An 11,318-nucleotide genomic window follows, 5' to 3' on the forward strand; every position below is an offset into this window, starting at 1 on the left:
TATCAAATGCCTTTCTAAAATCAAGGTAGACTACATCTACCACTCTTCCCCCATCCACCCAGCATGTGACAGCATCATAGAAGGCCACCAGGTTGGTCGAGCACAACCTCCCCTTGGTGAACCCATGCTGACTACTCCTGATAACCTCCTTTTCTCCCAGTTGTCTGGAGATGGTATCCAGCAAAAGCTGTTCCATCACCTTTCCAGGGACAGAGGTGAGGCTGACAGGCCTATAATTACCCGGATCTTCCTTCTTGCCCTTTTTGAAGACCAGAGTGACATTGGCTATCCTCCAGTCTTCAGGGACCTCCCCTGTTATCCAAGACCTCTCAAAAATGATGGAGAGCGGTTCGGCAATGACCTCCGCCAGCTCCCTCAGCACACGTGGATGCACCCCATCTGGTCCCATGGACTTGTGGACCTTAGTACTGCCTAGGCGCTCATGCACGTCCTCTTTCCTGACTACAGGGAAGTCTCCCATTCCCCAGACCCTCTCACTAACCTCCAGGGTGTGGGATTCCTGCGGGAGAGCCTTTTCACTGAAGACGGAAGTAAAGAAGGCATTCAGAATCTCTGCCTTCTCAGCATCCCCCGTTACCAGAACCCCCCCTCACTTAGTAAGGGGCCCACATTCTCTGTAGTTTTTTTTTTGCTGTTAACATACTTGAAGAAGCCTTTTTTATTATCCTTTATCACTTTAGCCAGATTCAATTCCAGGCGGGCTTTAGCCTTCCTCGTTGCATCCCTGCAGGCCTTGACTACATTCCTATATTCTTCACAAGAGATCAGACCCTTTTTCCACATTTCATGGACCTTCTTTCCTTTGAGCTTGCGCATGAGCTCCTTGCTCATCCACAAAGTTCTCCTGCCACCTTTTCCCGATTTCTTCCTCACAGGGACGCACCGATCCTGAGCTTGGAAGAAGAGCTGTTTAAATGCTGACCAGCTCTCAGAGGCCCCCTTACCTTCTAACACCCGAGCCCACAGGATAGCTCCAAGTAGGTCCCGGAAGAGATCGAAGTTGGCTCTCCTAAAGTCCAGGGTAGCAATTCTACTTATTGCTTTGATTCTTCCACTCAGAATCTTGAACTCCACCATCTCATGATCACTACAACCCAAACTGCCCCCAACCTTTACTTCCTTTACAAGTCCATCCCTGTTGGTGAGAATAAGGTCCAGTAACACCCCTCCCCGCGTCGGTTCCTCCACCACCTGCATCAGAAAGTTGTCTTCAACGCACTGCAAGAACCATCTGGACCGTGCGTGCCTGGCCATGTTGGTTGTCCAGCAAATATCTGGATAATTGAAGTCCCCCATAAGCACCAGTGCCTGGGAACGTGACGCTACATCCAGTTGCTTATGGAAGGCCTCATCAGCCTCCTCATCCTGATCAGGGGGCCTGTAGTACACATCCACAACAGTGTCACCCTTACCACCCTGCCCCTTGATTCTCACCCATAAGCTCTCCACTGCTACATCACTCTCCCCCAAGCAAAGTTCAATACATTCTAGCTGCTCTCTCACATAAAGAGCAACTCCACCACCCTGCCTAGCCAGCTGATCTTTCCTAAAAAGCACATAGCCCTCCATGACAACATTCCAGTCATGCGAGCTGTCCCACCACGTCTCCGTGATCGCAATGAGATCATGACATCGCGACCGCACACAGATCTCCAGCTCTTCCTGTTTGTTTCCCATGCTACGCGCATTAGTATACAGGCACTTAAGAGAAGCAGCATCCCCCCACCCCTCTCTAAGCCTTTGAACTCCACTGTCTCCACCCATCAAGTTCTGATGTTATCAAACTTCAACTATGTTATACTTTCCTCCATACGTATTATAGTTCTTTAAAGCGTGCACCATAGCTTCCAAGGAACTCAGTGAGAATTCTGTCACTGAGTGAATGAGTGAACGAATGAATGAATTCCAGTTGTATTATATCCAATTCAGGTCTTTTTTTCTGATGCTGTAAATAGTAAAACTCTCATTAACTTCAATGCTTCTCTCACCTTGCTCTGCAAAAATATCTCAGTCTAGTACCAGGTTTTGTTCCTCAAATATAACAAAAAAAATACTAAAACCCAAGTCTTTTGGTTGCTTCACTTTAGTTTACATTTCTGTGTATTTTTTGACACCATGTGTGACTTTAAACAGGCTAAAATCAGGTGAACTGAAGTGACAAGGAGATGAAGACTTTGGGACTTCCAGAACTGTCAAATAGGAAAAAAATTGCCTTACTCGGACTTCATTACAAGAAAATAACATTATTATTTAGCCCTGAAGTATTGCAGCCCTAAACTGATAAAATTATCCAGAAAGGCCTTTGAGACATCAGAATATTCCCAGTTAGAATAGCAATATGTTGAGGAATAAATTTACATTTTTAGTAGTTTAGTTCCACTTTATATAACCCCTAAAGGGCAGTGGTGTACAACATACTTAGTTGAAACAAAATATGTCTGTTTAGAGTGTTTATTTAACTAGCTAATGCTCATTTGCTTATCTGCCACTTAAAGACAGTAATGCTGCATTGAGATTCATGTCACTTGTTTATTATTGCCTACAGGGAAAAGAATGAAATTCTACAGCTTGTTTGAAAACCTCTGCTAGAATGGTTGTCTGTAAAGTATCTGATCTTGCGCTGAGATTGGGAATGTGCCATGTATACACCACAGTGAGTGTTTCCATAGGCCACAAAAGCCTCTTTCACAATTAGATGTGTAGGATGTGCCTTACACAAATAGCGTTCACAGAATGATCACAGAGGCTCTTTGCAGAGTATCCTAATTAAATGTGTACCATAAATCTTGATTTATTGTGCATTAACACGTGTCTTGGGGCCTTCACAGTGTCTGCATCTTTCCAAACAGGTAATTGAAGTCTGCTCGATAAACCTGGGCTATCCCTGCAGCACGATGCTGTGTATATTGCTATTAATTCCCAGCTCCTCTTCCTTCTGCAGATGAGTAAAAGCCAAACCAGCTGGAAACGATTAACTTTTCCAAGGGTGTAGTATTATTATTGATATGAAAACCTTTAGCAGTGTTTAGAGAATACAAAGAAGGCTGATATACGCTCATCCTTTAAGAGCAAACTAGCAGAGGTTGTGCCTGTTCCTAGATGATGTCTAGTCATGTTAGAGCAACATGTAGCACATGAGCAAACGACAGCAGGTAGCACTGGAGCAACGCCATTGATGGCTGCCTTAGCAAAATGAAAGAATTCTTCTGCTGGAATAACATTATTTCTAGATGCAATTTAACTTTGTTAATGTCTACCCTCCAAAAATAAAAATAAAAAATAATAATAATAATAAAAAAAAATTCCTTACGGTTATAAAAACTTAAAAAAACATTGCAATTGCTAGATTTATGGAGACTTAAGTTTGCTCACAGTTATAAGGAGAATTAAAGCACTTGAGAATCTATCCACAGAAATCTTCCTGTTAATGTAGCATGCTTTTATATTTATACTGTTAGTGTCTTCAACGATAATGAAAAATCTTAGCTGAAACAAGACAAGAGTTTTATCTCTACTTTGCAGTATTTCTCATCTGAGATCATCTCAACACTGCATTGACAGTGTTGACAGTGAATTCTGCAGTCCTACAAAATGAAGGAAAAAACAATAATCCATCAATCACCCTACTTATGCCACTCTCAAGTCTGAACTTTTTTATTGTTTCTGTGGAGAAACAAAATAGTGTCCAGCCTGCTCCTGCACTTAACATTTTCTTGATTGCACCCTGTTCAGTACCCATAATCATTCTCCTCTCTAACTTCCAAACACAACACACTTCACTGGAATGATCTTGTCAGGCATTTTGCAGTACATCCTTCTAGCCATCTTTAATCTACGAAGCCCTTTGTATAACTTAGCCAACAAGATCTTTGTGTTTGAGAAATTTTGACTTAAATGAAACAGATTCTACATGAAGCGTATGTTGATGAATCTTGTCATTTGGCATCACCACTTCTGTGTTGCTCTTCTATGGCACGCATTGCTGACCCACTTGGAAGTCCTCAGGGTGAAGTTAAATGTATCCTTTCTTTTTGACATCAGCACTGTGAAAGGCTCCAAAATGCAAGGACTCAGGGAGTAAACTCGATCTTAAAACTGATTGACAGCCTCACAACCCTATTTCTGCCTTTGTGTCTGGAAGACAAAATTGTTACTTTTCTCATCCTAGAGTTCACGCAAATGTGTGAATCATCTGATCATATATAGCTATTTTCAATGTAAAGATCAGTGGTAGAACTAATTTACCTAGAATCCTTCCATACTAATTGAATATGTAGTCTGTATCATATCTAGAGGATAATGTGACACTGCACATCTCTGCCTGGAATGCATTCCTATTTTTAAAAAAACTTTCTTCGCATGTAGAATACTGCATATTTTTTTATACATCTCATCATCACAGACACCACACAGACTGCTCAAAATACTTCAGAACACATTCCTGTGTTGGTAAAGTCTTTGGCGTCTTGTGAAAAGCAGGAAACACAAACATGTTTAATCAATAGCCCCCATATAAAAATGGGGCTACATTTACAGTAATGATCTTCTCTGCATCTCTGTCAAGACTAAAGGATGACCCAGATCACGAAATTGTACTTGCAGGATTCTGTGATATATTAGGACTTGAAGGCTATATGTTCAAATTACTTGTTTTATTACAGATCACTACAAATCACTGCTCAAGTATACCTGTGATTAATAAAGCAAGTGTATTTCAAGCTATTATGATATTATTACTGGGTAAGGAATAATGTCTCTAGAGATAGAAATAGAGATGTATAGCAGATGTTTATTTTATTTTATTTTATTTTATTTTATTTTATTTTATTTTATTTTATATTTTGTTTTTTTCCTGTCAGTATGCCTGCAAACATTTCTTGGCAGTGTTTTTCTCATTGTGGCCAGCTCTCCTTTATGGCTGCTCCCATTAACCTCTACCCTCTGACAAGGTAGCATGACCTTCAAAGGATCAAAGAAGTTACTGTCAGGATTTCTAGCAGCTGATCTCAAATGCAGAAGCAAAACAATCATTAAATACTAATTCCAAATGTTTAATTGATGTTGAAATATAATGCTTGGCAGCATTTCATCAATTAAAGTGGGACCAAACCCTGAAAAGACAGTAGTCAGAGACCTCTCTTGTACCAACAAGTATGACATACAAGGCAAGAAGGTCATATTTTACTAGCATGACATTTTTCCTGTCTCTTTTGCATCTTCTTTCGGAACTAATTAACCAATCTTATACATGTAGTATGTAAGACAACTAGGATGTTACCAGAATTTTCTGCTTTACTAGATAAAATACAAAGATTCCCAAGTCAGAGATGGAACTAGCAAGGAAGCCTTTTTGCTTAGCTTGATATGATCCGAGTCCTCCAGAAGAAGTCCATTAGTTATCATTTTACAGGACTTCCTCATGGAAATGGCACAGTCTTTTGAGGAACCTGTCATGGTTGGTGCCCACTATATGGGAAGGGGATTAAAACTAGCAAAGTGTGTGTTCCTCCTTGTTTGCATGTATGTGCTTCTTTGTGCCTTTTAGTACTCCATACAGGAGTATTATCTCCTTTATGTTTTCAATATACTATACCGTACTCACTATGTGGCCAAGCTAATGGGTACTTGGAAAGGAGTATTGTAGTTTGTTTTTTACTTTTAGTTTTTTTTACTTTTAGTTGCGGAATCCCTGGGCTTATAGTTTATTGCAAGATAGGACACAGTGATGGCTGAATTTCAAAAATGACAACAACAAGAAAACAGAGGCATGTGGATGTACCAATTATAAATAGTCTACCGTAGGACAGCATAATAATGGTAGTAAGTGTTTTTAGTTCAATAGCATTAAATCAATGCAATTAGAGAGAACAAACTAGATCAATGTAACATCTCAGAGAAGACATGGCCTTATTTTTCCACTGCTAGGAAAAAAAATCCTTTTGAAAGAACTATTCACTAAATCACTGAGAAAAGGAAAAATGTATAATTGGATAAAAATTTAATGTCCTTTGTTCATTACCTAAAAGGTTGGTTATAATTTGTGGTTCAATCAAGTAAGCACTCTCAGAAGTTACTATATGTTTGAGCCTCTATGCTTCTTTTATTCGGACTTACTTGGCAAAAGAATAAATATGGGAGAAAATATAGGATATTTTTTTAACTAATAATTGTGCGCTGTTTCATCACCATCCTTCTTTCTTCCTCCCTATTATAAGTACTTTAAAACTTCTCCATTCAAATGCAGATTCTGACTACTATCTCAATATTAAATGCAATCTTTTCATGAATAATTTGCAAAATATAAAGCCTTGTCTTTCTGTGATTGGAATGATGTATTTAAAAAAACTGAGTAGCTGTTACAAAAAAAAAAATAGTATTTCTCATGTAGTTTTAACCTCTGATGACTTCACATGGCTAATGGTTGTTCTTGCCTACAGGACATGAAACTTCTGCTCAGTGGATTAATTCTCTTTGAAAATGACCCTGTATAAAGCATTCTTCAAACTTCAGACACACAACTGTGGGTAAAAGCACCTGTTTTCCAACAGGGTCTTGTGCAGAAGACAGACCATTAGAGAAAAATATCTTCTGAGCAGTATGTACACATATGTTCACATTCTATATCTCTGTAGACAGACAAAAAATCTGACTACCATCCAAGACTTTTAAAGATACAGTAGTTTCTTGTGACCACTATTTTTTTCATGACATATGGAAATGTCATGTCAACTCTTGCCTTATGTACTTGCCATGCACTGAGTAGGTCTATGAGCTACAAAAAAATGTATTTTGTTCCATAACCTAATTTCATGTAGGTCAGTATGAGATTTTGGTAGGTACAAGTGTGGTCCCCCTCATGTGAGACGATGTGATAATAGCATAATGCCATCTGGACAAAGAAGGAAATAGAAACAATTAAGATTTATGGTGAATAAACACACCTGTCCTCACTATAGGTAGAGATTTAAGTCTCTGTCCACACTAATATAGATAAAGAATTTTTCCTTGAGCATTCTCTGAGCATGGGTTCATGGAGAGAAGCTATAGGTAAACTTGTAGAAGATAAGACTAATGGGAAAAAATTAATTGCTGTTCTTTTCTCTCGAACAGTTGGCTATAATCATGGAATCAGAAAACCACAGAGATTGGAAGGGATCTCAAGAAATCATCAAATTCAACTATCCTGCTAAAGCAGGTACTCTGCAGTAGGTTGCACTAGTAGGCATCCACATGGGTCTTGAATATTTGCACAGGAGACTCCAGAACCTCTCTGGGCAATATGTTCCAGTTCCATCTCCCTTACTTTAAAGAAGTTCTTCCGGATATTATTATGGAACTTCCTATGTGCAAGTTTTAAACCATTAATTCTTGTCCTATCACTATGCGCCACTGAGATGAGCCTGGCCTCATCCGTTTGCCTCCCACCTCCCTCTAGATATTTATAAACATTATCAGATCCCTTCTCAGTCATCTTTTCCCCTGGCTGAACAGACTCAAGTTTCTGCTGATAACAATCCTATGAGATTTACCAGTCAGCCAGCTGTCAGTCCACCTCACCACTCAGTCATCTGTCCCATACTTTCTAAGTCATAGCAGGGATGTGGGGAGATGATGTGGAAACTCCTTGCTGAAATCAAGGTACACAGCATACACAGCCCTCATCTACCCAGCTAGTGATGACTACATTGAATATTAGCATCATTTCCCTTGATGAATCCATGCTGATTACTCTTGATAACCTTCTTATAGAGAAGGAACAATACTTTTTGGGGGAAAAATGAAAAAGAAGAAGACAAAGGAAATATAAAAAGGGACATAATGACAGAATTTGTAGTGAGGGAAATTCCAATCAGATATAACAGAAAAATTAAACCAACTAAATGGATAAGAACTGAAATGAGTTGGTGCCAAATTATGTGCATTCTCCAGCCTGGAAGATTTTCTTTAATATACGGGACATACTCCTGAACAATTTGGTCTAACTTTGAAGCTTGCCCTGCTTGAGACTTTGGACTCCAGAGTTACTGTTCAGCCTGTACGATGATGCCATAAACATTAATCCACCTCTGAAAGATAGTCTATAAGACATGATTACAACATCTATGACAGTAGATGTAGCATTCTTTTTCCCGCTACCTCCAAACACTATGACATACAGGACACACCACAGGCTAGTTTGCCATAGGATTTGAAGGCTTATAATCTTTTATTATCACTGCTTGTTATATCTGGTATCCATTCTGCCATGACAGAAGGAAGTCTGTGCATTCTGTATCTTTACTATATGTACTTTTGTGCAACAAAAATGTAGTGCGTCTTTTGGAGAATTTTAAAGAATGCCGTAATACTCCTATTTTGGCAAGCTTTATTCCTGAATAAGCTTTCAGCAAATCTGAGCATGGTTACATAGGTAGTTGGTGTCATTCAGCACCAGATAAAACAAATTATGAATTCTGTGCAAGAATAGTCATTATAATGGCTTGCTTCCAGTAGTATTTAAAAAGTATTATTTAGCTGTTGGCTCCAACTCCTATGTTTTATTGCTGTGGGTATTTTTTTGTTTATTTGGTTAAGGTTTGTTTTGCATATGCTCTTTTGAGAATGTTCTAAAAGAACTTTTGCTACAGAAGTCATTTGGCATTTTAAAAGTGCATCAAAAAGATGATTCCATCTCCTGACGAAAATATTTCTGTATGGTGATACAATGGTGTACAGTTGAGGGGAATTTACTGAGAGTGTAGAGATGAACAATATTATGAATTTTGTGCTTAGAAATAGAATTCAGTAGTTTGAGAAAATTCACTGGAAGGTTATAATTTTTTTAAGGAAAGCAGGAACAACAATAACTGAAAAATCATCTACTGCATGCAGTTTCAATGATGTTTCTACTGATCTTCTAAAAGCTGTCAAACTCTACTAAAATAAAATAATCTAATTTGACTCTAAGAGATCTGCAACATAAATAAGTGTGGTGTGTAATACACTGCTGAATACAGTATGCTTGTTATATATACCTGATTTATAACAATTGATGTTCTGGGAGCTTGCTAATATTCTTCTTCCTTTTACTCTTGTGGATCTCAGAAGATGCTTGTGAAAAGAAAAACTTATTGCTTACTCTTTGTTTACTTTCTTTCAAAAAGGATAAGAATTCCTAACTGTCTTGAACAAAATGATGTAGTAATGAATCATTACTTTTCAGTTCCACTTTAGCTAGTCTCTGTAACTAAAGTGTTTTTCAGCTTTGTGAAGAGTTCATTTGTTTGATCAAATTAAATTAAATAAAAAAGTCAGCATAAATAAACTTTCATTTTCAGTTGTTTTCCTACAGTAAAGGAAAGAGATTTCCTTCATGTTCATGCTGTTCATAGCAGTACTGAAGGGCTAATTTTACCTGGAAATGAATAGTCTGAACTATTCTCACAGTAAATTTAAATCTGTATCATGGCAATAATATTCACTCTGAAAACTGTTAGTCTGATCTTTTGTGAAAACTGTATTTAATATTTTTCCATTTGTTAACAGATCTATCAGTAATAGCATAGGCTTTAAAAAGAAAAGAAAAGAAAAAAGATAGGTCTTCTTAAATTCGTTTATACAAGAAAAGGCCATACTCTTGTTGTGGAATACCAGTTTTGAATTTTATCTATTGACGTGATTTAGTTTCTGTTAAAAAAAAAAAAGCATCACCACCTTGATAAGTGTGTGGCCATATAGTCTGATATTACAATTGCCTAAATACCCTAGTCACAGAATGAGCTGACAAATTAGCATAGTCACTGTATATTTATACTAACAACATAAAAATCACTGTCTCACAGTGAATCCCTAAGGTTACATCATGACAGATGCAGACTGGTTGCAGAGGCATGGAGAGAAGGTTTTGTAACTAGGAGAACCTGTCACAAATGGAATTGAAATCAGAATAACTAAGGTTACCACTCATGCTGAAGCCTGTAAAAGATTTGAAAATATTTCATCCCTACTGTCAGTGGTTGCTCATCATAGATCTCAGTTCCATTGCTTTCCATAACTGAGGCCCATTATGCACCCAAAGCATTCAGGCAAGCAGATTAAATATTCAGTATATTTCCATGTCACAATTTCATGTTATTTCAATTTTCCTTTTCATAAGCTATCTTGAAACTAACTGGGCAATCAAAATTTTAATTGCTTGACTTTTAAAGTATGATGGATTTGTGCAAGAGTTTGTTATATAGTACATAGTACTGTAAATACACAACGATTTCATTATGTTTAATATAATAATTCTGTCATACTACTATAATAACTACATGGTTGAATATTGATGTGAAATACAACTACCACGAGTGTTTTCAGGGTTCAGTAAGAGGCATACAGTGATTGGACATGCAAGTTTTCTGAAAATAAAGTTCTAGTTACATTTACACCAAGGAAGTTTGAAGAGACAGTGTATCTCTTGCTGTAAAGTACTTCAAAGAATCTCTCCATATTTCAGTATTTGAGTTAAATCTTCAAATTTCTTGCTTCAGTCTAATAGCCTAACAAATTGGTGATAAAGTTTGCAAGCAGAAATTGTTCTGTGGCTATTAACATATTTATTAAAATGAAATATTATTTAAAGTTATTTGAACTGTACATCAATCATGATAGTTTGCAAATGAACTAGAATAGTGCACTTGGGGATAAATGTGAATATTTTTGATATTTTATTGTTGTTTCTTGTGCCCAGATATTGACCTGATAAAAGAGGTCTCAAATGTTTTAAAAACTATCTTCATGGTTCACATGTTGTAGATACGAAATAGGACAGGTTTGATACATTATCTTGGCAATGAGTAGTTAGAGAAAGCTGACAAGACCGAAACATTTCATTTCAACCACCTTTCTCTAATCTCCCCGTCCCTGGAAATGAACTAAATTCCATTGCTAAAAGTTTTACATGTGTAAGATGCAACAAACAAGTTTGTTTAATGCAATAGATATATTTGGCAATGATACTCAACTGATAATTACAGTCTTTGTTCTGTCAAGAGTGAGAAGTCTGGATGGCTTCTTTCATTCTTGTTACCTGCTCCTGACACAATAACTGTGCTGTATGAAAAAACAATTTTGAAAATCTAAAAGAAAATGACAAAAATACAATAATCTACCCTTCTTTAGGAAATTCTCTTCAGATCAACATAGAGAACAAGGGGAAAAAAAGATATTCCATGTTGCCTGTTTCCTGCTGTTTGTCTATAAGCCATCTTATGTTTTATTTGTTAAATGCCCATGCAGTTGTGCATAATGACTTTTGTAGGATGAAAAGTAAT

The 11,318-nt window shown here is 37.4% G+C and overlaps 1 long non-coding RNA gene across 1 annotated transcript; it reads left to right on the plus strand.

Moving 5' to 3' along the window:
* Positions 1–2,570: 2,570 nt before the first annotated feature.
* LOC146544074 (uncharacterized) lies at positions 2,571–10,171 on the plus strand. Its single transcript, XR_014884152.1, has 3 exons — positions 2,571–2,674; positions 6,459–6,616; positions 7,132–10,171. It is a non-coding gene; the product is annotated as an uncharacterized LOC146544074 (long non-coding RNA).
* Positions 10,172–11,318: the final 1,147 nt, after the last annotated feature.

Source organism: Meleagris gallopavo, chromosome 6 (genome assembly GCF_905368555.1).
Source record: "Meleagris gallopavo chromosome 6, MGAL_WU_HG_1.1, whole genome shotgun sequence".
In the NCBI taxonomy this organism is placed as follows: Eukaryota; Metazoa; Chordata; class Aves; order Galliformes; family Phasianidae; genus Meleagris; species Meleagris gallopavo.